The following is a 27088-nucleotide window of genomic DNA, read 5'->3' as shown; positions in this document are numbered from 1 at the left end:
TTTGTCCCCTCCTGCACAGCCTTCTCCCCCCACCCACATACACCTTCACCACACATCCCTGTCCATAACTTTTCCTTCACCCCAAAGCTGAAAAACTAGCAGGTACAGCTCCTGAAATGGATATTCCTGATTTTGAGGAAACACATGGTCAGTCTAACAAAAGGGAGAATTAGTAGAGAGAGGTGGACTGGAAATAGAAAGAGGTGGACAGAAACCTGAAGGATAAAGAAAGTGATTTTACAAGAAGAAATTCCTGTCTTTGTATTTTAAAAAGGTTTTCAAAAATTAGACCTTTAAACATATTATAGAGTGAGACAGAAAGCATGTGTATGAAATAGAAGCACTTAAAAACAAACATAGTCCGGGCATGATTTTTACTGGATAACTTGAATTCTTGGCTATGCTGTCTGGAACAAGGATTTCTGAAAGCTTTCCTGGCTTTCATAAAAATGCACAGTAAACTCTTTTAACAGGAAAGAGTGCACAGTGCATTCTAAATTCAGATGTTACTGCTAAAAAGAAGCCTCATTGACAACACTTAGTATTTCGCCAAATTATAATCAGTTTTATTTTTCACAGGAGCTGTACCCTGTGCTTCTGAAGGCTGATTTAGATAGCACACATCCCTGGGAATTCATAGCCAAGTTTGAGCAGCCGTAGAACCTCTCTAACTTACACCACAGGATGGTCCCCCCCCCCCCCCCCCAGAAGCCATTTCTGATGGCCCAGAACTGGTGAAAGGCAATGAGCTTTGGCAATTCGCTTTCCTGTCTCAAAATGCCCCGTATGCTTACAGTGGACCAGAGTAGGTGCCAGAGCTAGCTGTGCCCTCCACCCCTGCCTCTGGATTCCCTACATAGAGATTGCCCCTATTCACTGTTTCTGTGGCACAAAATTTGGAGCAGTGGTAGAGGAACTGGCTCATCATTTCCAGTGTCAAAACTTGAAAGCGTCCATGGCAAGTTAGGTCTCTTTGGAACAATAACAAACTGTTGGTTGAAAAATCCCTCTATGGCTCTGTCAGGAGATATTTTTACTCCTTCTACTGGGATAACAGAATTGGTTTCCAAGAGAAAAGGAATGTAACAATACAAAACATTCTTCATCTGTGCTGCACACATCAAATGTAGGTCACTATTGAAATGCAAGAAAGAGTCATCCTAAACATTAAAGAGTGGGAAAGAACGGAAAGGATTTGGAGTAGAACAGAGATAGCAGAAAAAGTGGAACTAAAGGGCATTATGTTCCCGTCTTTCGTTCCCCTGGCACAGTCACTCTTCACCACCAACGATCAGCTGTGTCTGTAAAGCACAATCTGTCCCATAAGCCTGCAGGAGATAAGTATTATCTCAGTTTTACAGCTGAGGAAAATGATTCAACAACGAATTGCACTGACTTGCCCACAATCACTCAGTAGCAGATATGGGAGTAGCCCCAAGTTAGAGCTCCTTGTTCTAGACATGACAACATGCTTCCTCCCTCTCTTTTTTTTTTCCATGTGGCTTGCGGATCTTCCAGGCTGTCTGAAAGCCTGTGGATTTTACCATCACTTTGCATTCTTAATTTCAGGGTTTTCGAAGTGTAGACAGAAAGGGAAGTTGCCAGAGTGACAGCTTACAGGAAAAGTCTTTGCTCTTACCATGGTGTAGCTCAGGAATAACTACTGAAATCAATGGAGCCTTACACACATGCATACCACACATACACACACACACACAATCAGTGCAAAACGAGGGTCAGAGAGTTAAGAACCGCTGGCGCCACAAACAAAATGCACACAGTACAAGCTTTGCCAGTTTCCCAGCAAACAGCTTGTCCAACCTATGAGCCTGAAATAGATTTGAAGTCATGTACATTAAATCTCACGGGAATCATGAGTGATTCAGAATGCGTTGGTGGAGACTGCATGAAAATATCTAACTTGGTTTAACATTCATTTCATATCTGGCAAGGCAGTCCCACCCTACAATCAAAAGTTTCCCCAAAATATTCCCTTCACACTCTTCATTAAATGTTATCATGGAAGTTACTAAAACTTCATCTCAGTTAGCATGGCTAGTGACTATAATGATTTTCAGAAGAACTACTTCTCTTTTTCCCCTAGGGTGCAACTACACAGCAGCATTATTCCAGAATAACAGTGCGAGCGTCTACACAGGAATTCTGTTATTTTGAAATAAAGTTGAAAGAATGGACGGCTTATTCTGACTTTGGTAAACCTGACTTCTGAGGAATTACGCCTATTCCAAAATAGCAATTTTGGAATAGCAGCAATGGAGCATCCACACTATTGCTATTTTGAAATAGCTCCTCCCCAGGACCATTCAAAGTAATTACTCCCCAGTGCCTCCTGGGGCTCTAAATCGAGGTAGTGCATCCACATCAGGGAAGCCTGCCTCAGACTAATTTTGAGGCTTCACTGTAGTGTAGACCTGCTATTTCAAAATAAGCTATTTCAGAGTATTTCTTCCAGAATAGCTTATTTTGAAATAAGTGTGCAGCATAGACATACCCCTATAGTGCTGTGATGAGGTGCGTGACTTCAGTATATGCAAGCAATAACTAAGTTAACTTTAATCTAGCTGTTTTGATTGCCAGCAGTAGCAGAGCTTCAGCAGCAGCATGAACTGTACAAGGCTTTTTGGGACTATAGATACGTACTTGAATGGCTAACCTGTCCTGAAGTCCTTCATTGCGATTTGTAGTCATGCTGTTCAGATTAAAGCTAGCTCACATATATCTACATGTGCTGCAATCACACCTCCAGCAGCAGCTTAGACATACCCTAAGAGAGAAGAGTAGGCAAACAGTGGGTTTAGGCACCCAGCATTGAAAGTTTTGCCCTTTGTACCTCAGGATTTTCATCTATGAAAGGCTGATGAAGCACTCTGTTGTACCAGAAGCTTTGTGACGTTACATTATGTAAAGCTAATAAATGTACTGGGAAGAAAAGCAGAAGAGCAGAGACAACCACAACCAAAGATCAGTAAGGGAAACAGGCTTATGATTGTGGCTACATGATGAGAATAAATTAACTCTTCCCGTTTGCTATTTTGAAAAAAAAAAAACAGCTAAAATTAATGTACATTGAGTATTTCCAGCAACAGGCATAAAGCAGAAGCTCAGTAGTAGCAAAAAATAATGCAATAAGTATGTGGCCATACTCTTTTGTCCTGAAATAAAGAACCCTGATCTATTAGAAAATAGAAACTAGAACAAATCATGCAAAGATCCATAGTATTAAAATACCAGTGATTCGTGGTGGGAATTCAGGAGTGGAATCTATTGGTTGTCTGGAAAAAAGTTCCAAAAATCAATATGCTTCCATCATTGTTTATGCTTTCAGATGTTTGGATCAAGTCAAACCATGTGTAGAAGCAGGAATACAGAGTGAAATAATGTGTAAGGTCTTTAACTTTCTCCTCAGGCACTAGCTCCATCACACAGGGAAAAAGAAAAGAATAGCAGCATAATATTTATTTTAAGTGGAAAGTATCCAGACGAACTCATATTATACTAAGTTTTAGCATAAAGTCATCTGAAAACAATTGTAAAGTACAGTAGGAGAATATGAAACTAACCCAAAAGGAGGAAGAATAGGAAGTGAGGGTGTGTCTATATTACAAATGCTTTGCTGGGCAAAGGCCACATAGCAAAGATATGGTGTAAGCTGACAGGAGTTCAAGTTGTCATATCTAAACCACCTCCACAAACATTAGCTACACTGACTAAAAGCATTCTGTGGATATTGTTCCATTAACACCAGAGTTTTGATGGCATAGTTATATCAGCAAGAGGTGAGAGAATTTTTTCCACACTCCTACCAAATGTAGCTATTCCAGCAAAATTTTATTGTTTAAGCTAACCCTTGGAACACCTTTTCTTTTCCCTTTTTTAGTTCTGAATATATATACTGCAAGTGTCTCTTTTGACCTTATTAAGCATTGTCAGAGGCCTGCAGAATAAGGCATTTTCAGTTCATATCAGATTCCTTCATCTAGCCCATTATCCTGTCTGCCAACAGTGGTCAATATCAGGTGCCAGGGAATGAAAAGAACAGGTGATCCATCCCCTGTTGCCCATTTCCAGCTTCTGGCAAACAGAGGCTAGAGATGCCATCTCTGCCCATCCTGGCTAATAGCCATTCTCTTCCATTCATATATCTATTTCTTTTTTGGAACTCTATTATAGTCTTCATCTTCACAACAGCCTCTGGCAAGGAGTTCCATAGGTTGACTGTGCATTGTATGAAAAATACGTTCCTTTGTTTTAAACCTACTTCCTATTAATTTCTTTGGATGACCTCTAGTTCTTGGATTATGAGAAGGATTAAGTAACTTTTCTCTATTTACTTTCTCCACTCTACTCATGATTTTATAAACTAGCTCCCAGTACAGGCCTTTGTGGGACACTGCTATCTACCTCTCTGCATTCTGAAAACTGGTCATTATGGGTATGTCTAGACTGCATTCCCTGTCTCCAGAGGCATGTAAATTAGACTACTCGAGATAGTCAATGAAGCCAGGATTTAAATATCCCTGGCTTCATTAAAATAAAACTGGCCGCCACGCTGTGCCAGCTCAGCAGATCGTCGGCACAGCTTGGCAGTCAAGATGCGGATTGGTCGACAGGGAACGGCTTTGTCAACTGCTCCCTTATGCCTCGTGAAATTTCTTGTGTCTTGCTCACAACACGCCTATTTAAGAACTGCTCTCCAACCGCAAACTGGTTCCATTTTGGAATAGATGGAGCCCATCCCTCCTGTATAGGTTTCCTCTTTCCCAAAAATTTCCCCAGTTCCCAATAAGTCTCAAGACCTCCTTCTTATACCATTTTCTTGTCCATGCATTGAGACCCTGCAGTTCTGTCTAACTAGCCCTGCAGTGGGTCTGGCCCACGAAAGCTCATCATCTAATAAACCATCTTGTTAGTCTTTAAAGTGCTACATTGTCCTGCATTTTGCTTCAACTACCCCAGACTAACACGGCTACATTTCTATCACTATCCTGCATACAAGACATTCCAGAAAATGTAACCATAGAGTTACTGAACTTCAATCTCCTATCTAGCAGCCTAAATTTGGAAACCCAGTTTTCCTGTAATTGCAAACCCAGCTATCCATTTTCTAATGAGCAAATCCCCCATAACTATTACCTATTACTATCTTCCTAAGAACTGGAGTTTTCCTCCCTGCCCCACCTGAGATATTCTCAGCAAGAGGATAATGTGACATCTTGGAAGGAGGGTCCCAACTAGATAATGTTTCCCTCTGCTCTAGATGAATATTCTCCTTCCTTGTGACTTTCATCCTCTTCAACGGCACAGAGGCTGGCAGACCCGGAGTAACTGTTCTTGTGTGTCCTAGAAAGCCTCATCTATGTACCACTGTCTCCCTTAGCACCTACAATTCAGCCATTCTTGTCTCCACAGCTTGTACACTAAGGGCCAGGAAATCCTTAATGCAGACATATGCACCATATGGCCTGTAATCATACATGCCTCATTGGGTGCAATAGACTGCATAGCCTTCACTCTGTTGCTGGACTTCTACCTGAAGCATATGCAGGAGGTCACATGGCAAGTATAAATCTACTAACACATTTCAATAGAAGCACACAACTGGCACAGCAACATAGTGGCCCAACCTATGCCTGATTCATGAACCCTTCTCGCAGCATATTTCAACAGCTCTCCACAACCATAAGTGAAGAGGAGACTGAGTATTTACAGACTAGCCTTGACACTGGGTTGGCAACTCAGATAATATGAAGTACAGTTCTAGCTAAAGTGACCACACACACACACAAGATACTGCACACAAGGGCTTGATGTTTGACTTCCACATCAAATGTGCAACAAACTGAGACCTGGTCTATAATACAAAACTTTATTGTTATAGCTATGCCTGGTGTGTGCAGGGGAACGGAAGGGGAGGGGGGGGGAGGAGGAGAAAAATCACACCTCCTAGCCAACATGGCTGTGCCAGGAAAAAAAATGTAGATACAGCTATGCCAACAGAAGACTAATGCTGACAAGTTGACAGCTAGCATTTTGTTTGGGGGGGGGGGCAGTGTATCAATTAGTCCTTTTATCATACTCATTATAAAAAAAAGAAAAAAGAAACTTGGGAACATTTTAAAAAATTAAAATTGTAACAGTCAGCACGGGAAAAAAATTATGTTGTTTTTCTCTCCGGCCCCTCCCCCCCCCCCCCCCCCCCCCAGTGCTACATAGGATGCTGATTTTGAATATTGACCTATGGGTCTTCCATCTCTCAGTTCTGAGTAACACTGGCTGCTCAGATGCTCTTAGGTAAGGTGACCAGAATTCAAAAATGTGCAAGGAGGACATGGAGTTGACAAAACAAAAACAAAAACAAAAACAAAAACCCCACACCATACTTGTATATGTATATAAATAATAATATAAATAAATGATCACGATATTAGTTGTCTTATAAGACAAACAGACTTAACAAAAACCATCATATAACATTAAATACATCAATATTTGTCACTTTTAAGAAATTAAGACTCTCAATCCATTTCTTATCAATTTTGCATTCAGTCCGTTCATTGTCTTATTATATTGTTAATTCTTCGAACAATAAATTGTAATTTATTGTGATCCTAAATTTTTCTTTAACAAATAAAACTGTTTCAAGGATTTTATTCCCTTGAATTTCTTCATGCAGCAGAATCCAATCAAACACGTTCACTGGTTTGTCATGCTTAGTCCAATTTTTTAGATATTCAAGAGCATTTTTATAAAAGCTCATTGCCTCCCTCATAAATTCCTTCTTCATTCCCGGATTGCTCTCTTGAAATTTGTTTAAATTAGTAATTACAACCAATGGAAGGAAGTTGGACTCAAGATGTGATTGAAGTTGCTCCTTTAATTGTTTAATATACAATCTCACTTCTGTAGAAGTTATATGCTCTTTTTCAATAGTTTTTATAACTGACTGGAACAAAGTTGCTTGATAGTGAACAAAATACAGAGTTACTTCAGCAGATTCATTCTTTAAAAAGTTTTTCAAGATCAGTGGACATTTTTCCAAACTTAGAAAATATTATTTTAAAAGCTCGAACAATTGCAGCACTCGTTCAATGGCTGGCATTAAAGCTAACCATCTTGTTTTCGAATATCCCAACAGTTTTTTATAGTCAACTGAGGCTTCTCTGCAAAAAATTTTTAATGATGTAACTCTTACAGTGAATCGTTCAAAATGTAAATAAATTTGAGGTATCACAACTTCAACATCAATGGACATTAAGCTTGATGCTGCATTGATGGCATTAGATACAATATGGGCATTGCAACTGATTCCAATAGTCATTTTCCTGAGTAAATGCATCATTTTCTTACAAACATTTTTATCGCCTTTGCGATCTACACTGCCAAAATAAGTATTTGTGTCAATGTCAACTAAAAAAAAAATCATATTGACATTAAATTAAAATGGCTCAAAATAAACAATAACATTTCATAAATACCCTCTAAGTGTACTTTTTCTGTATATTAAGCCTTTTAACGGGTTCAATTGCAGTATAATGATACTTTAAAAAAACAGCAGGATATTTTTTTTGGCAAAGTAGGACAAGAAGCAACATTTTTTTTTCAAAGGAGGACAAAAGGAGGACATAATTATTGGGGAGGACAAGCCCCTCAAAAGGAGGACTGTCCTCCTCAAAGGAGGACGTCTGGTCACCTTATCTTAGGGCAATGGCTTCCTTCTTCACACATGAATAAAGCGGCTAAATAAGAGGCTTATAGTGACTCCATGGGAAAGCTACTCTATTTTGACATGGCATTTATTTATGTTTCCAGAGATCCACCCTTAAAAGAGCATTTACTAGAAAAAATGACTTTGGGGTTTCAGCTGCTCCTTGCTTCTGTTTGCTGTATTTCTAAAGCACGCAGGAGTTGCCAGTTTTCTTGTGAACTAGTGAATGTGAAAGATTGAAATGAAACCCCCCACCCGCAATTTCTCTTCTCACATATTTCTTTTAACACTCTGGTCCATCTCTTTTAGCAGCAAGATCGAAGATGAATGACAGCCTGAACCAGACAACAGAGGTGCTGAAGAAGTAATTTAAACATGTATGACTATCAATCATTCTGTTTCACACACTTGCTGCTCCAAAAGCTCACTACTTCTTGTTCTTTATGGTTACACCTAGGTGTCCTTGTGTCCTAAGGCGACTAGAAGAACATGCTGTCACTATGCTGAAGAAGCAGGCCCATTAATGAAAAATGGGTGGGCATTTTAAAAAATGAAAAACAACCCCCCATAAAACCCTCCCACCAAGCTTATTCACAGTACTAGCCCCATGATGCTCCTTCACCCTTTGCCTCCCACTTCATTGACTCTGAATCCATTTCAGACATGTATAAGGCTGTGACCAGAAGTCAGCAAGATGGCCATGACAGTGGTGACGCGGCAATTCAGCATCAACAGAATACAATGCTATCACACTTGGCCTGACACTCACCAAAGCGGAAGCTAGTATGTCCCTGCCCCACTATACATCTGTAACAGGTAGCCTTTTATTGATTTCCTGGGGTGTGATCACATGCTCCAATATATGTTCCCCAAGTGACCTAAGAAGCCACCACAGGAAATGCAGCAGTTTCTCTTTTTTTTCCCTTTCAATGACAGGATTATAACTGATTGTCTCCTGACCTACCTCACAGCAACAATTTACTAGAAAAATCCATCCTTTTTGTCACTTACTTCAGCCAAGTGTCAACATAGGTCTGGAGACCCTACTTGCAGACCCTCAACTAAGCCTCTCATTTTGAAGCCACCAATAATTGTAGGGTTTTGCACAGACATTTGTGAGAGTAGAGGAAGGCCAACTTTTGAAAGCCTCTCTAGACAGATCATTATCTGATTTGCAGGCATGAGGAACTTTAAAACAGTTAAAGCTATTCAATGAGGAGGTGCTAATCTGTGCCAGATCTATTAATGTTTTAAAGCATTTGAAGATGAAAAGGGATATTAGGCAGCATTATCTCCTCTGCTCGCAGAAGAAGAATTGAATCCTATGAACCTCTTGAGCATGAAAGGAGCTGAGCCCCTGGCCTGCCATCTTGGCCTCATCTGCTGGAGTTCAGAAAGGGAAAAGGATGACAGAGAAGCAGACAGAGTCCAGAAGAACCTCTCTGTGCATAATCATGTCTTGATGACCTCCCTGAAACTCCCATGAACAATTAATTCCTACCAGGTCCCACTCATGACTGCTACTGGGCAGCAGCACAAGTAGCCAGACAATGGCAGTGCTACGTAGGAGCAGTGCAACTAAGGAGGAGATGGAGCCAGCAGGGCAGTGTGGTGAAACCAGCCCTCCATATGGATACTCACATACGTTGTGCTTCACTTCCTTCTACACTTAATGGTCTCTTGTGTCCTTGTTGACCAATCACTGCTCTGTAAGTACATTCAAAGAGCAATATGGTCTGTTCACACCCTTAAATCTCTCCCTATCTGCCTTCTTGAGCTGTAAACTTCACATTTTGTATTGTTTAGTTGCCAAACACAGTCAAAGCGCTGAACTCGAAGCCATGATAGTGGCTTATCTGTACATAGCATCTTGTGGAAAAAAGTTACTGTGAATCTTGCTGGCATTCCCTGTTGGAGCACACTACAGGCAGTCCCCGGGTTACATACAAGATAGGGACTGTAGGTTTGTTCTTAAGTTGAATCTGTATGTAAGTCGGAACTGGCGTCAGCCGCTGCTGAAACTGATCAGTTTCAACAGCGGCTGAATCTGGATGCCAGTTCTGACTTACATACAGATTCAACTTAAGAAACCCAGGCGTCCCCAAGTCAGCTGCTGCTGAAACTGATCAGCGGCTGATTCCAGGAAGCCCGGGGCAAAGCAACTCTGCCTCGGGCTTCCTGTAGTCGTCCCCTGGTCAGTTTCAGCAGCGGCTGACTTGGGGACGCTTGGGGCAGAGCAGCTGGGGTGCTGCTGGGTTGCTCCGGTAGCGCGGCTCCTCGGCTCTACTGGAGCAACCCAGCAGCACCCCAGCTGCTCTGCCCCAGGCGTCCTGATTCAGCCGCTTCTGAAACTGACCAGCAGTGGTTGAATCAGGACGCCTGGGGCAGAGCAGCTGGGGTGCTGCCGGGTTGGTCCGGAGCGGCGCTGCGGGACCAACCTGGCAGCCCCCAGCTGCTCTATCCCAGGGGTAGGCAAGAAAAGCCTGGTCTGCTGGGCGGGGGGGCTTTCCTGGACAGGAGCAAAGCTGCATAGGCGGGGGGAGTCCCGCTGCCTGGGCGGCTTTGCTCCGGGGCAAACGAGCAAAGCCGCCCAGGCAGCGGGACTCACGCCGCCTGGGTGGCTTTGCTCGGGTGTCCCTGGTCTGCTGGGGGGGTCCAGCAAAGCCGCTGGACCCCCCCAGCAGACCAGGGAGACCAGGAGAAGCTTTTCTCGCCCCGGAGGACACGGGTGGCGATCTGCCGCCCGTGAGCTCCGGGGCGAGAAAAGCCCCATTCGTAAGTGCGGATCCAACATAAGTTGGATCCGCGTAAGTCGGGGACTGCCTGTATACCTCCGACACTCATTATGTCAGCCAGATTCAAGTTTCACCTTCCTTCAAGCTAAAGACTGCTACAGATACCCAATACTTTCCCTGTTGCATATAAAAATAGAGAGACCTTTGCCTCATCTGTCTTTTCCACTACTGCAATCAATATGCCGTCCAGCTGAAACCTTTACTGATGGTGCTGCTGCTTTTCCATACTACCAGCCAGTGGCCTGTGACTGGAAGGCCGGTTGATTCATCCATTATTAATGCCATTAGAGACTGGAAGCTCATGCATTCCCATTGCTTCAGTACTGAGGCATTAGATATAGGTTAGGTGTCATCTGACATGACGGACAAGCACCTGTGGCATATGGCACAGTGTACTAGCATTGCGTCATTATTAACATTCTTTTCTCCCGTCAGTGCTTCAGAATAGCCTCTCCCCAATCTCCACTTCAGAATACATTAACATGTGGCCTTCCAACTCCCACAGTTCTTTGTTTTAGTCCATCAAATATTGTTTTCTTCCATTATTCATCTCCTGTAGTGGTTCTTGGAACAGGAAAACGGCAAATATGAAATTATGAAAAATATTGTGGAGCATGAGAAAAAAAAAAAGTCAGTCACCCATAATCAGGGTCTCAAGCACACTAAGGATTTGAACCAGTCATAAAGGCCATTGGTTCTCTCAACAGAAACACCCTCAGAAAGGAGGAGAATTAAATAGAATCCTGCTTTTTCCCCAAGTTAGATTTTTGTCTCTGCATCTGCAAAGAGATCAGTAGTTCATTTTTTTTTTCTGTCTGAGCAGGTCTCCTGATCATGATTTTAGTTACTTCTCTCTTCCTCTTACTAGCCCTGCTTTCATCCTGATGATGGAGGCCTGGCAAGATGAAGATTCCCTAATTTTAAATTGAAAACATCCAAAAAAAGGACACAGAATCCTCAGTTGGTGACATGAAACATATTTAATCAGAAACTAGAACACAGACATGCTTCTAAGTCTCTGCCTGCTTTTCTCAGTTCACCAGCCTTATAAACTTGCAAAAGTTCTCTTGTGATTAAGTCAACCCACCTATTGGCCAAACAATGACGACGACTTTAAGCACAGGAAAAGCATGTGTTGCCATCTTTTAAGTGTTGTATTGCAATAAGGCATTATGGGCTCATAAAGCTAAACTATTGAGAATACTCAAGATCCAGGAAAGATCATCTCATCTGAAGAAGTAGGTTTTGCCCACAAAAGCTCATCATATTTTACATATATTTGTTAGTCTCTAAGGTGCCACAGGACTACTCATTTTTAAAAGTTGTTGAGAATACTATTCAGCTATGGAGATTTTACAGATTCTGGCTGTGCATGCTGACGTGTCTGGAAATGGGTGACAGAGGAGGGATCACATGAGGATTACCTGTTGTGTTCCCTCCCTCTGGGGCATCTGGTATTGGCCACTGTTGACAGACAGGATCCTGGGTTAGATGGACCATTGGTCTGACCCAGTATGACCATTCTTATGTTCTTATGACAAAAATCAAATCACATTAATATTTAATTAACATTAGCTGACAATGACCCATGTGCAGAATAGCAGTATCCCACAGCATTAGAAGGATAACATATGGATAAAACACATTTATTACACAAACTAATATTTCATATAATGAATTCCAGGAAAATATGTTAGTTGTTTTGATAGCTGCTGTTCAGACTGGGAACTATTAAAACCTCAGGATAGGAGAGAGACCAGATGTACTTAGTAAGCAACATTTCATATCTATCTAGGTATTTGTCTGGTCTCCATCACGACAGCATCTGAGTGTCTCTAAAGTATTTAAAAATAACACCACCACCACCACCTCCCCTCTTCCCCCCCCCCCCCCCCCCCCACTGTTTCTTCCATTCCAGCCTGCAAGAGAAGTTGCAGGAATCATTTGCTTATGTTTGTGAGAATGTGGAAGAAGTTACTATTAAAGGAAAAGAATGATTAATGATTTAGTCCACATGATGCTGTAGTCAACACTAGCAGGTTTCAAACAGTACTACATTAAACACTTATTAGGGAACATTTAGTGAAGTCCAGCAGGTAAATGCCAATTAGTGCATAACACACTAGTATGCATGAGAATTTATACAATTCTAACATAGACTAATGCACCATGTAGACACGGCCTTATATTACAAGTGTAGCTACCCAAATTAATATTGCAGAAGGTGATAGGGAACTTAAATGACCACAAGTGGTTAGGCCCCAAATGTCATCTGACAGATGGCATCTACAGCAGGACAGTTCCCCCTCCCACAGTGACAGGATACTGTGGTTAACAGTAAGTCTGAAGAGGAGTTCCAGCTACTGAGGGTATGTCTACACTACCCCGCTAGTTCGAACTAGCGGGGTAATGTATGCATACCGCACTTGCTAATGAAGCCCGGGATTTGAATTTCCCGGGCTTCATTAGCATAAGCGGGGAGCCGCCATTTTTAAATCCCCGCTGCTTCGAACCCCGTGTAGCGCGGCTACACGGGGCTCGAACTAGGTAGTTCGGACTAGGGTCCTATTCCGAACTACCGTTACTCCTCGTGAAACGAGGTGTACCGGTAGTTCGGAATAGGCACCCTAGTCCGAACTACCTAGTTCGAGCCCCGTGTAGCCGCGCTACACGGGGTTCGAAGCAGCGGGGATTTAAAAATGGCGGCTCCCCGCTTATGCTAATGAAGCCCGGGAAATTCAAATCCCGGGCTTCATTAGCAAGTGCGGTATGCATACATTACCCCGCTAGTTCGAACTAGGAGGGTAGTGTAGACATACCCTGAGTTACCAATATCACAGCCACTCAACCTTGCCTTTTTGCAAGGCCCTTCTATTGGGACTGGCATCTAGCTTATCTAGATAGAAGAAACATCTTTATAAACCAAGAAGATGCTTCACAATACATTTGTGACTTTTCTATTTGCTTGTGACAGAAAGGGGCAAGGGTGCCTCTACTCACCACAGATGATGCCGCCTCCTGGTCTTTCAGTGGATTAACACTGCGTGGTCAATGCCCCTTTCTGTGGTTGTGCTTCATCACCCCCGGTCTTCATCCTCAGCCCCTCTTTCACTCAAGGAACTGCTGCAGACGCTTCAGGGCTCAGTCCTCTGCCCAGATAACTAAGGGTACGTCTACACTACAGCGCTAATTCGAACTAACTTTGTTCGAATTAGTTAATTTGAACTAAGCTAATTCGAACTAACGGATCCAGACTAAAAAACTAGTTCGAATTAGTGTTTTGCTAATTCGAACTAGCATGTCCACACAGAGTGGACCCGGAACCGAGGTTAAGGATGGCCGGAAGCAGTGCCGGCAGGGCATCAGATGAGGAGTTAGAGTGTGGAGCTGCTGTCTCAGGCTAGCCGAGGGCTGTGCTTAAAGGGACCCGACCCCCACCCCAGACAGACAATTCTCAGGGGTGCCCTGCTTGCAAAGCAGTCCTGGCTTGGAGTGCCCGGACTACCCACACTGGGCACATCACAGCACTTGGCCATCAGCCCGGCTGCACTTGCCGCAGGCTGCCATCTGGGGAGAGGGGACAATTGGGGGGCTGAAGGAGAGCTTCCACCCCCAGAAGCCCGCAGAGCCAGCCCAGTCCTCCCCATCGGGGGCTCGTACCCCATTCCTCCCTCACCTCCTTCCACTTACCCTTCCCTAGCCCCCCTTCCTGATGTACAAAATAAAGGACAATTGTGTTCAAAAATAGAAACTCTCTTTATTGAACAAAACTGGGGGAGACTGGGAAACGGAGGTGGGAGAGGGGAAGAGAGAGGGTGGGAGAGGGGAGGGCAACTACAATGATGAGGGCAACTACAATGATGAGGGGTTTGGAACAGGTCCCATATGAAGAGAGGCTAAACAGACTGAGACTTTTCAGCTTAGAAAAGAGGAGATGGAGGGGGGATATGATAGAGGTCTATAAAAGCACGAGTGGGGTGGAGAGGGTGCATAGAGAAAAGTTCTTCATTAGTTCCCATAATAGAAGGCATAGAGGACACCAAAGGAAAGGAATGGGTAGCAGGCTTCAAACTAGTAACAGAAAGTTGTTCTTCACAAAGCAAAGAGTCAACCTGTGGAACTCCTTGCTGCAGGAGGCTGTGAAGGCTAGAACTAGAACAGAGTTTAAAGAGAAGTGAGATCAAGTCATGGAGGTTGGGTCCATGGAGTGGTATTAGCCAGGGGGTAGGAGTGGTGTCCCTGCCCGAAGTTTGTGGAAGGCTGGAGAGGGATGGCACGAGACAAATGGCTTGGTCACTGTCTTCGGTCCATCCCCTCCAGGGTTCCTAGGGTTGGCCACTGTCGGCAGACAGGCTACTGGGCTAGATGGACCTTTGGTCTGACCCAGTACGGCCATTGTAAGCTCAGGGCTCAGGGTCGGGGGTCTCAGTGGACCACCTTGATTTTCATGCACACCTGCTCCTGGGTGACCAGGCTGGCAGCTCTCCTGACCTAGACGGCCACTTTCCTGTGCCTAGTGTGGAGGTCGTGGACAAGGTCCACGATGTCCGCAGTAGCCCAGGCGGGTGCCCGCCTCTTGCGGTCCCGGGCAAGCTCCCGGGAGCCGCCAGCCTGGTCCTGGGAAGAGGGGCAGGGCTGGGGGGCATCGGGTGGCTGGCTCAAGCCGTGCCAGGTGCAGGGTCTGCTGGCTGGGTGCTGGCAGGCTTGCACCTGGCACGGGCATCGTAGCCAGCCCGTGCCCCTTTAAGGGGTCTGGGGCCGGGAGGGGGGCAATAGAGTTTCCCTGGTGTTGGCCAGAGTGGCCACCAGGGAAAGCTGGGGAGGGCTAGCCTCCCACTAGTTCGAATTAAGGGGCTACACACCCCTTAATTCGAACTAGTAAGTTCGAACTAGGCTTAGTCCTCGTAGAATGAGGTTTACCTAGTTCGAACTAAGCGCTCCACTAGTTCGAACTAAGTTCGAACTAGCAGAGCGCTTGTGTAGCGCCTATCAAAGTTAATTCGAACTAACGTCTGTTAGTTCGAATTAACTTTGTAGTGTAGACATACCCTAACTGAGTTAACCTTCCTGAGTAGCTGTCCAGCAGCTCTTCAGGTTATCTTCCCGTTTGCTACCTTCTCTGCAACAGTTTGCAGGGGAATTCAAGTCCACTCTATACTCTCAATTCCCATTCAGGGTCTTAGAGTGAACTGTTAAATCTTCATTTACAACATCTTATTGATTCCATCCCTAAACAACTTACTATGCTTCTCCTGTCAGAAAGGAGAACTGAAGGCTTTTCCCTTACTGCCTGCCTCTACTTTCTAGACACTCCACCTTTTTCCTCACAGATGAGCCTTTTTCTAGTTAGCCTCTTCCAGCTTAACTCTCTCTCATTTTCAGCCTAATTGGCTGATTGTGTCCACTTGGCCTCATTTAGCTTTCTCAGGGCCAGTGTACTATGCCTCATTTCATTATAATTCCAAAACTGTTATATTCTGGGTAGAAAAAGACTCTTCTTTGGTAACAGAAACTGGATGTAATACCAAATGGAGGCGGTTTCTTTTCTAATCTGGTTACATTGTAGCACTTTTTATTCTACACCTGTTCTCAAAGTTTCAGGGTCAGCTAGCATTGCTCTGCCTGACAGAAAGTTAAAGGCTTGTAAACAGCCTCTGATCATTCGCATGCTTTCACCAGGTCAGTCAGAGGACATCCGTGCAGGTTCAGTAATCACCATCATCCTGATGCCATGCTTGGTGATGGAAACATTGTTATACTGGTGCTTTTTGATAGCTAGTGAATTTTGGGCATGTGAACAATAGGTCATGTGGTTCTGAATACCTTGCTCTCTAGGTACAAGTACAAGCCAATTTTTAAGAGCTGGGACAGAAAGTTTTGGAGAGATTCCAAATACCATGTACAGCAAAGTTTCAGCATGAAAATCAGAATATGGTCTGAAGCATTGCACTAGTTTTAATTGTGTGGTGACTTTTCAAAATTGCTAGCATATTCTGGTGGAGGGTGCAAGATATACCTACCAGAGGAACAGGCATTTTTTGCTATACTATTATGGAGAGGGCATAGTTTCCCTGTGTTTAGTATGGAACCGTTTATGATTTCAAAAAATGACAGCTTTCTGTAGTGCTGCTAATGGGCTCGGAATTAGTTCTGTACAATATTGGCATCGTTTTAAAATGGGGTCTGCAGCATATGTAATAAGCTGTAGATATTAACAAAGACAAGGTAATTAGTGTAAAATCAGGGACAGTTTGATTAATAAAGTACATTAATAGATCTGTGCATACCACAACTATAAGCACTCCCCCTTTTAAAATTAATTATGAAAACATAAGGCATGACAGTAAATAGTAATCCTTGGTTGGTTCAAATTGAGATCCAGCTGTCACCCAAAATGTGTGAGGTGCTTGGGTTCATGGAAGGGATGTCCACGTGTAGTCAACTATATGATTAACCGATAAGCTTAGGCTTCTTTGTTAATCTTCTCGACTACATGCATTTCCCTCCACCTCTTGCTGCCTCTGGCTCCCCTTGGAGACTGGCTTCCCCTGCCACCCCACTGCTGCAAAGCAGGGAGGGGAGCAGGAGCCAGTAGTGGAGGAGCCAGCTTAAAAGCTGGTTCACCCCAGCACTGGCTCTGCAGTGCCGTCTGCCCCTCCCTGAGCTGATGCCTCTATCAGATGCAGCAGTGAGGGCACGGGGGGTGGGGGAGGCTGCGGTGAAGCAGCATCTGACTGTGGCAAGCCTGGGTCCACCACAGTTAGAGGCTGCTTCGCAGCAGCAGCCCCTGTCCGTGGGGATCCTAGCTCCCCACAGACAGGGACTGCGTTGCATCTGGCCGAGCAGCCTCTATCCATGGGCAGCTCAGACCCCCCACAGACAGGGGCTGCTGCCACCCCTACACTGCTGCCTCTGTATCAGAGGCAGCAGTGCTGGATGGCAGGCAGCCGGTCTGTGCAGGGAGCTGGTTTTTAAATTGCCTCCCCTTGGGGATCGGCTCCCACTGCTGCCCCATACTGTGGCCTCTGATACATAGGCAGCAGCACAAGGTGGTGGGGGACTCCCTAGGAGTGGGGCCAGAGCGCACTGGCTGCCAGCCCCATCCCTGGGGACCATCAAATAGTCGTGTAACCACAAAGATTTCATGCGGTTCCACGAGTATTCAGTTACCCAACATCTAACATCCCGTTCATGGCTTTGGCTTAAACCAACTTCTGATTTTTTAATATCAGAGGGGTAGCCGTGTTAGTCTGAATCTGCAGAAGCGATGAGGAGTCCTGTGGCACCTTATAGACTAACTGAAGTGTAGGAGCATAAGCTTTCGTGGGCAAAGACCCACTTCGTCAGATGCATGTAGTGGAAATTTCCAGAGGCAGGAATAAATATGCAGGCCAGGATCAGGCTGGAGATGACCAGGTGGATCCAATCAAGGAGGATGAGGCCCACTTCTAGCAGCTGATCTGGAGGTGTGAATTCCAAGAGAATAGAAGCTGCTTTTGTAGTTAGCAAGCCATTCACAGTCTTTGTTTAATCCAGAGTTGATTGTGTCAAACTTAAAGATGAACTGTAGCTCAGCAGTTTCTCTTTGAAGTCTGGTCCTGAAGTTTTTTTGCTGCAGGATAGCTACTTTTAGATCTGCAATTGTGTGTCCAGGAAGATTGAAGTGTTCCCCTACAGGTTTTTGTATGTTGCCATTCCTAATATCAGATTTGTGTCCATTGATTCTTTTACGTAGGGACTGTCCTGTTTGGCCGATGTATATAGCAGTGGGGCATTGTTGGCACATGATGGCATATATTACGTTGGTGGATGTGCAGGAGAATGTACCAGTGACAGTATGGCTGATCTGGTTAGGTCCTGTGATGGTGTTGCTGGTGTATATATGTGGGCAGAGTTGGCACCGAGGTTTGTTGCAAGGATTGGTTCCTGAGTTCGAGTTATTATGGTGCGGTGTGTAGTTGCTGGTGAGAATATGCTTCAGGTTGGCGGGTTGTCTGTGGGCAAGGACCGGCCTACCTCCCAAGGCCTGTGAGAGCGAGGGGTCATTGTCCAGGATGGGCTGAAGATCACTAATGATGCGTTGGAGAGGTTTTAGCTGGGGACTGTAGGTGATGGCCAGTGGTGTTCTGTTGGTTTCTTTCTTGGGCTTGTCCCGTAGCAGGAGGCTTCTGGGTACACGTCTGGCTCTGTCAATCTGTCTCCTCACTTCCTCGTGTGGGTATCGCAGTTTACAGAATGCTTGTTGAAGGTCTTGTAGGTGTAGGTCTCTGTCTGAGGGGTTGGAGCATATGCGGTTGTACCTCAGTGCTTGGCTGTAAACAATGGATCGTGTGGTGTGTCCGGGATGGAAACTGGAGGCATGCAGGTAAGTATAGCGGTCGGTAGGTTTTCTGTATAGGGTGGTATTGATATGACCGTCACTTATTTGTATCGTGGTGTCCAGGAAATGGACCTCCCGCGTAGATTGGTCCATGCTGAGGTTGATGGTGGGGTGGAAGCTGTTGAAATCATGGTGAAATTCTTCCAGAGTCTCCTTCCCATGGGTCCAGATGATGAAGATGTCATCGATGTAGCGTAGGTAGAGAAGGGGTGTAAGTGGACGAGAGCTGAGGAAGCGTTGTTCCAGGTCAGCCATAAAAATGTTGGCGTATTGTGGGGCCATGCGGGTGCCCATAGCAGTGCCACTGGTCTGGAGGTATATGTTGTCACCAAATCTGAAATAGTTGTGTGTGAGGATAAATTCACAGAGTTCAGCCACCAGTTGTGCTGTGGCATCATCAGGAATACTGTTCCTGACAGCTTGTACTCCATCTGCATGTGGGATGTTTGTGTAGAGAGCCTCTACATCCATGGTGGCTAGGATGGTGTTTTCTGGAAGATCACCTATGCATTGTAGTTTTCTCAGGAAATCCGTAGTGTCACGAAGGTAACTGGGAGTGCTGGTGGCGTAGGGTCTGAGCAGAGAGTCCACATAGCCAGACAGTCCTTCAGTAAGAGTGCCAATGCCCGAGATGATGGGGCGTCCGGGATTTCCAGGTTTGTGGATCTTGGGTAATAGATAGAACAACCCTGGTCGGGGCTCTAAAGGTGTGTCGATTTGTTCCTGTGTTTGTTTGGGGAGTGTCCTGAGCAGATGGTGCAGTTTCTTAGTATATTCCTTAGTGGGATCTGAGGAAAGTGGCCTGTAGAATTTGGTATTGGAGAGTTGTCTGGCAGCCTCCTTTAGGTAGTCAGGCCTGTTCATGATGACAACAGCACCTCCTTTGTCAGCCTCTTTGATTATAATGTCAGAGTTGTTCCGGAGGCTGTGGATGGCATTGCGTTCTGCACGACTGAGGTTACCAGGCAAGCGATGCTGTTTTTCCACAATTTCTGCCTGTGCACGTCGGCGGAAGCATTCTATGTAGAGGTCCAGACTGCCATTTCGGCCCTCAGGAGGAGTCCATGTGGAGTTCTTCTTCTTGTGCTGTTGGTGGGAAGGTATCTGTGTGTCAGTGCACTGTTCAGTGTCGTGTTGGAAGTATTCCTTGAGACGGAGACGGCGAAAGTAGGCTTCCAGATCACCGCAGAACTGTATCATGTTAGTGGGGGTGGCGGGGCAAAAAGAGAGTCCCCGAGATAGAACAGATTCTTCTGCCGAGCTGAGTGTGTAGTTGGAGAGATTGACGATATTGCTGGGTGAGTTAGGGGTACCATTGTTGTGGCCCCATGTGGCAGGTAGGATTTTAGACAGCTTACAGTCCTTTTTCCTCTGTAGAGAAGTGAAGTGTGTAATGTAGATCTCCTGTCTTGTTTTAGTAAAGTCCATTTGTGCAGAAGGTTGGTGTTTTATGAGAGACTCCAGATTGGAGAGCTCTTTTTTGATGTTTTCCTGTTTGCTGTACAGGATGCTGATCAGGTGGTTCCTCAGTTTTTTGGATAGTATATGGCATAATCTCTCACTGTAGTCTGTGCAGTATGTAGATAGCAATGGATTTTTCACCTTCAGTCCATTTGGTATAATGTCCATCCGTTTGCATTTGGAGAGAAAGATGATATCAGTTTGTACTTGTGCAAGTTTCTTCATGAGGTTGATAGATTTCCACTCCATACGGCTAAATGCAGTGCCTTGCATGGTGTCAAGTATCAGAGGGGTAGCCGTGTTAGTCTGAATCTGCAGAAGCGATGAGGAGTCCTGTGGCACCTTATAGACTAACTGAAGTGTAGGAGCATAAGCTTTCGTGGGCAAAGACCCACTTCGTCAGATGCATGTAGTGGAAATTTCCAGAGGCAGGAATAAATATGCAGGCCAGGATCAGGCTGGAGATGACCAGGTGGATCCAATCAAGGAGGATGAGGCCCACTTCTAGCAGCTGATCTGGAGGTGTGAATTCCAAGAGAATAGAAGCTGCTTTTGTAGTTAGCAAGCCATTCACAGTCTTTGATTTTTTAATGACATGTTTATATTTAGAATCCAGATACATCAGCTATGCCTAGGAAGGACTTTCAGCTCCAAAAAATTTAAAAATTTGGAGCCAAAAATTCTGGGCATAATGTTTTAAAATTCTTCATGTTATATGTGTCAGTAAGTAAATGTGAAGGCTCCTGCAGGACAGTGGCTGTACATAGGAGGGACACTGACTTAGCGGTGAGGCTGTGCCCACCTCTGATACAGCTCAATGGCTGCGCCTGCTCCAGAAATACCCCTGGGCTCTGCTCCCTTGTGCCAGATGCATCAACCTATCAAGTAAGGGGGACAAAGTCTTGAATGTGCATCTAACCCTGGACCCTGATCTAACTGTGGTACAAGCAGGCTTAGCCCAGCAGGATCCGAGTTTGGAGGAGTTTACTGTGGGGGATCCAGATGTGGAGTGATAGGGTTCTGTGTGGGACAATCTGTGTGTGTGGCGGGGGGAGGGGGGGCTTCCCTTTGTTTCCCTGGCAGAAGTAATTTTTCCTGCAGGGAAGCAAAGAAATCTGTGGGGGACGTGAATTGTGGTGGAGTAATCAGGGCCTCAGTGTGCACACTGTTGCTAAGGAGGAAGGGTGGGCTTGTCATTAAGGCTGTGTCCAGACTCCATGCCTCCGTCGACGGAGGCATGTAGATTAGCCAGCTCGGAAGAGGGAAATGAAGCCGCGATTAAAATAATCGCGGCTTCATTTAAATTTAAATGGCTGCCCCGATCTGCCGATCAGCTGTTTGTCGGCAGATCGGGAGAGTCTGGACGCGATGCCCCGACAAAGAAGCCTTTCTTCATCGACACAGGTAAACCTGGTTTCACGAGGCTTACCTGTGTCGATGAAGAAAGGCTTCTTTGTCGGGGCATCGCGTCCAGACTCTCCCGATCTGCCGACAAACAGCTGATCGGCAGATCGGGGCAGCCATTTAAATTTAAATGAAGCCGCGATTATTTTAATCGCGGCTTCATTTCCCTCTTCCGAGCTGGCTAATCTACATGCCTCCGTCGACGGAGGCATGGAGTCTGGACACAGCCTAAGGTATGGACTGGGACTCAGGAGAAGTGTGTTCTATCACCATACTGCCACAGGCTTCTGGCATAAGAGTGGACAGTCTCACATAATCATGCCATCCCTCAAGGGATAACAATATTTCCTTATCTAACAAGGCCATTGTGAGTCTGAATTTTTTAATAAGGTGCTTTTTATGCTAGGATCATTGATGCCTTATGAAAGACTGTACATAAATCAGAGGTACTGCAGACTCTTGGTCAGTCTTCACCTTTAAGCAGCACTCTTGTGTATCTAATAAATATTTATTTACCGTAACTACCTAAATTATAAAATGGCTAGGGCAACTCACCTTTAAAAGAGACGTATGTTTATTTTAGGTGATGTGTCCTGTAGGCCACAACAATCTAATATGCTGCTAGATTGACTTTTACCTGTTTGTAGCATTGAGAAGATGCAATTAATTTCTTATATTCCAGTCAGAAACATCCGCAAAGCAGACAGGCTTCATACTGACTATTCTTTGTTAAATCAGTGGTAATGCCTAGATATGTGCAGGCTAAGACAACTCTTCTAGGGCCTGAGTCAAAGCCCATGGTGTCAATGACAGTCTGACCCTCCTCAAATACATATGTCCTAGTAATTGTCTAGCTAAGTTACTGAACCAAATTGGCCTTTCCTTTGCAGTCTAATTCAACTGCTTTAGGAAGAAAATACATTTTTGTATTAATTTTCCCTTGGTTTAAAATCTGAATACTTAAATGTTTTATGTCCAAAGGTCCGTTTACACTGCACTGTTATTTCGGAACAACTAGCGTTATTCCGAAATAACAATGCGAGCATCTACACAGCAATTCCGTTATTTCAAAATAATATCAAAGTAACAGGTGGCTTATTCCGACTTCTGTAAAACTCATTCCATGAGAAATAACTCCACTTCTGAAATAGCTATTTCAAAATAGCTGCAGTGTGGACACACCACTGATGCTATTTCAAAATGGCTCCTCCTCAGGGACATTCTAAGTAATTTCTCCCCAGTGTTTCCTGGGGCTCTAAACTGAGATAGCACATTAGGGGAGCCTGCCTCAGACTAATTTTGAGGCTTCCCTGTTGTGTGGACACTCTTTTCCAAAATAGGTATGCAGGGTAGATGTACCCTAAGTTTCTCTAGTAAATACCAGAACTTACTTTTTAGAATCTGTTTATGTGTAGAACCTCTGTCCTCTAATCAGACACTTCAAGAAACTTCTCTTTGCTATCTCATCTACATTGCACAGAGGATAGGTAGCATGTATGAAAAATGGGAGTGCCTATGCACTGAGCTATGTGTTTATGCAGTTGTACAGAGACATGCTATCTTTACTGAATGAACGGCAGTTTTGACAATTACCCTGCTTTTTTTTCCCACAAGTTCCATGGCATTCGTTGGGTTTCTTAGAGCACCAATCACTGGAGCTGAGTTCTTACAGGAGACTCTCAGTTTCTATGAAAAATGTCTAGGTGTAGCCCTTATGGATACAGAGCCTGAAAATCTGAACAATAAGTGGTCAAAAGCAGAAGGCAAATACAAAGAATCCCAAATCTATTGTTTTTAAAGCAGGAAAGGGCAATACTTTTAATGGAGGGGGCCACTCCAAGATTTTGGCAAGTATTTAAGGGACATACTTCTATGGAGGGGATGTGCAGTTTGGGTCGGAGGTTGGGTGCAGAAGGGAACTTGAGATAGGGGAATGAGGCTCAGGAGAGGGTGAGGGATCTGAGCGGGAGTTTGGGTGAAGGAGGGAGCTGTGATCTGGGACAGGAGTTTGGGGTGCACAGTCCAGTAGGGGATGTGAGTGCAGGAGAGGATTTTGGCCTGGGGTAGGGACTCTAGGAAGAGGTGCAAGGTCTGGGAGGGAATTTTGACCTGGGAGAAGGGGGAAAAGGGGCACAGAGGGTTTGAGTGGTGGCCTGGAGCAGGTAGTCAGAGGGGAGAGAGAGGGTGGTGTGCCAGTGGCAGCCTCTGGTTGGTAGTCGCTTACCTGCAGAAACCTGAGGCAGGCTGTCTGCTGCAGGCTGCTAGCTGCTCCATGTGGCTTCGCTCTGGGCATGGGGGAGGGGGCAAAAGCTGGAAGCAGCTGGCTTTTTAAAGCGTGAGCTGTTCTTTGCCTAAGGGTTCTGGCAAGGTGGCCATGAGCCAGATCTAGTAGCATGGCGGGCTAGAGGCAGCCTGCTGGCAGCCTCTTGCCCACCCCTGTTTAAAGTATTACCATTTTAAGCCTGTCTCATGATTATGGGGCCTGACTTGTGGTTTGGAAATTTGGGGCTCAGCAATATTGAACCAGCCTCCTGAAGCAGGGGCTTGCTACTCTACACTCCTCCCCCCTATCTTCTCATGTTAATACGATGATGAGCCGGTTTAAGTTCTGCACTTCAGGCTCTGGCTCCCAGGGATGGAAAGAAGGATGGGGATGGACTTTGCACCCAGGCAACTTTTTCGTCAGGAGGGAGGGAAGGAAAGACAAGAATGCAGCACTGGGGAGGGTGCCCTTTCACATAAATCTCTGACCTTGTCCGATGCTCTGAATTAGGGTAACCAGATGTTCCTATTTTATAGGCACTGTCCAATATTCAGGGCCTTTGCTTTTAAAGGCACCTAGTACCCACCATCGCATGTCCTGATTTTTCGCATTTGCTATCTGGTTACCCTACTGTTTACCATCTGGAACCTGGGTCATGATTATGTTCTCTGTAGGATGGAAAACTACCCCTCCCCCCAGAGAAATAATGCCCAGGTACTCTGCATGGTTATGTTCACAAAGTTTCCTAAGTACAGTCTTGTCCATTCTTGCAACTTTAGTTGGGTGATTTTCTTAAAGCCGCAGCTCCTGGAGTCAGCTGATGAAATGAAAGCTGATATGTTCACATTTATAATAAGATGGCTCTTATCTCTTGGTCATCGAGAGCAGCATGAAAACACAATCTCTGATGGCTCCAAAACAGAAGGCAAATAAAAGCAAGTGCTTCTTTTAGTTTCTAATCTTACTAAATTGAATCTGTGTTTCTCCTTAACTCCCCCTCCCTCTGCCCAATTACGAGGGATTGAAAGTAGGCCCAAATTTTGTGGTCTTCTGAACCCTTCTCTTTTCGTACAGTTTGGAAATGGCAGTACCATCAGCAAGGGTGAAAAAAAGGCCAGTAGTAATTTCTAATCTGGATATCCTGCTAGCTCTACTGCTGTCCTGGCCTGACAGGAATAATGTGCTTGTACACTTCACCCAGCAAGCAATAGATCATTGCATCAACAGCACCAGAATGCGCTAATACCACCACACTGTGAAAGACTTTTCTGAGAAACACCTTCAAGCAGTGCTTAGAAGCTGTGCCAGGAAAAAGTAATCATGCAAGAAAATGAATCCAGACTAGCACAAAAACAATGGTTGTCTGAGGAAGCGGCCTGTGCCAGAAGGGACACATGCCAGAGCATCTTAAAGAACCAGCCCAGCCACTCCCAGAGTAGGCAGCATAATAACACAATGCAGTTCCACCCTCTGCTTGCCTAATTGCCTTGGCCTAAGATTCATCATCTCAGAGCTGGGTGAGACCTAGGTGTAAAAGACTCAAGAAGAAGCCAAACCTGACCATTAATATACAATGCAGTTATTTTATTTTGCAGTCTTCAGGGAGCCTTTATAGAGCAAGAAATATTTGCCCTAACAACGTGTATGTGGTTTACAGGTAGTGCCAGTGGACAAGAGCACACAAAAGCACAGGATGACCTTTTCCACATTACAAACTACATTGCATTAGGGGGAACTTTTTTCAGGAACAGAACTCTGTTTTAAGGATGATGTTCAAACTCATTTCCATAAAGTTACCATGTAGAACCAATAACAAAGCCCCAACTATCTCTGGAACTTAGACTCCAGAGTCCCAGAGGTATTTAGACACCAAACTCTCACTGAAATCAGTGGGAATTAGCCATATAAATACCATTTTTATCTCTGGGCCTTAGTAACTGGGCATGTTTGATGCATGCTTCTTGTTGAGAAAGAAATTCACTATATCCTATTGGTTCAATTGGTAGAACATCTTCATTGTTTTTAACTCAACCACTAATTTAGGTATAACTCCTCCTTCCTCTTCCCCCCAAAGTATTTAAACTCCCAATAACTCACTCAGCTCAGAACTTTTGATTTTTTTGTCTTGTTTTATTATTGTGCCAAACTAATCAACTGTCCAAGATAATCCACAGATTGGTGTCCCTTTAATTAATCCCTCAGTCTAGTTTAGAGGGGAAAGTTTAATCAGTTGCAGCCTCTGTTGGTTGTGGCCTGAATCTCCACTAGTTTGAAAATCAAACTATGATCGATGTCAGTCAGAATCCAGAAGCTTTCCTTATTCAGTCAGAGTCAGTTGATCAGATAACTTGACACAGATTCATTCAGGAACCACAAGTGTGAAACTTTATCACACTTGAATCTTCAAACAGAATGCCTCACATACAATTATTTTATTATAGGTGGAGTCATCAACACCACCTACAGTTAAGGTTGCTTAACACTTTCCATGTTTCCTGTTTTTGGTTGCTGAGAGATTTATCAAACTTTAACCTTTGCATCTGACATTTTCCACACTGCTATCTGCCCAAGGCTGATTTTTTAAAATTTATTCATAAGTTTCAAAAATAGGGTTTGGTTGTTTCCAAAAATACTGCTATAGAAAAACAGTTGTGATGTTACATATATCCAGACGTTTCTTTGAAGAGCATCAGCATTTCCATGCTTTGGAGCAAAAACTTGAAATTTGAAAGAAGGATGCCTCAGGCAGGTGTATTTTGCTGTTCCTATTAAAATTCGCCTTCAGTTAGGTCAGCTATAAGCCACTGAAAACCATCATTTCCATGTGTGTAGTAGCGCTTATTAGCAATTTACTGTTCAAACTTTTGAACAGTTTTAATCTACTGAGCATGCTCTCAGGCACAGTGATAAAGGGCTAACATTCTTATTAGTTTTTATTAATTATTCCAAATACAATATACCAAAATATCAGATTCATCATAATACACAAAGTAAATAAGGAGGATTAGGATAAGGGAAGCGGAATGGAAGCCATATTTCTCTTCACAGTCTATATTACT

General features: G+C 44.4%; 1 long non-coding RNA gene across 1 annotated transcript in view; it reads left to right on the top strand.

Moving 5' to 3' along the window:
* Positions 1-9725, top strand: part of LOC142829537 (uncharacterized) — a 37001-nt gene extending 27276 nt beyond the window's left edge. The window contains exons 2-3 of the long non-coding RNA XR_012904028.1: positions 8036-8079; positions 8184-9725. This is a non-coding gene — a long non-coding RNA (uncharacterized LOC142829537). The remainder of the gene's footprint in view (positions 1-8035; positions 8080-8183) is intronic.
* The last annotated feature ends 17363 nt before the right edge of the window (positions 9726-27088 follow it).

The sequence above is a fragment of the Pelodiscus sinensis genome, chromosome 5 (assembly GCF_049634645.1).
Source record: "Pelodiscus sinensis isolate JC-2024 chromosome 5, ASM4963464v1, whole genome shotgun sequence".
Lineage (NCBI taxonomy): Eukaryota > Metazoa > Chordata > Testudines > Trionychidae > Pelodiscus > Pelodiscus sinensis.
The sequence above is the reverse complement of the archived record's forward strand: the minus strand, read 5'-3'. Positions and strand labels throughout refer to the sequence as shown.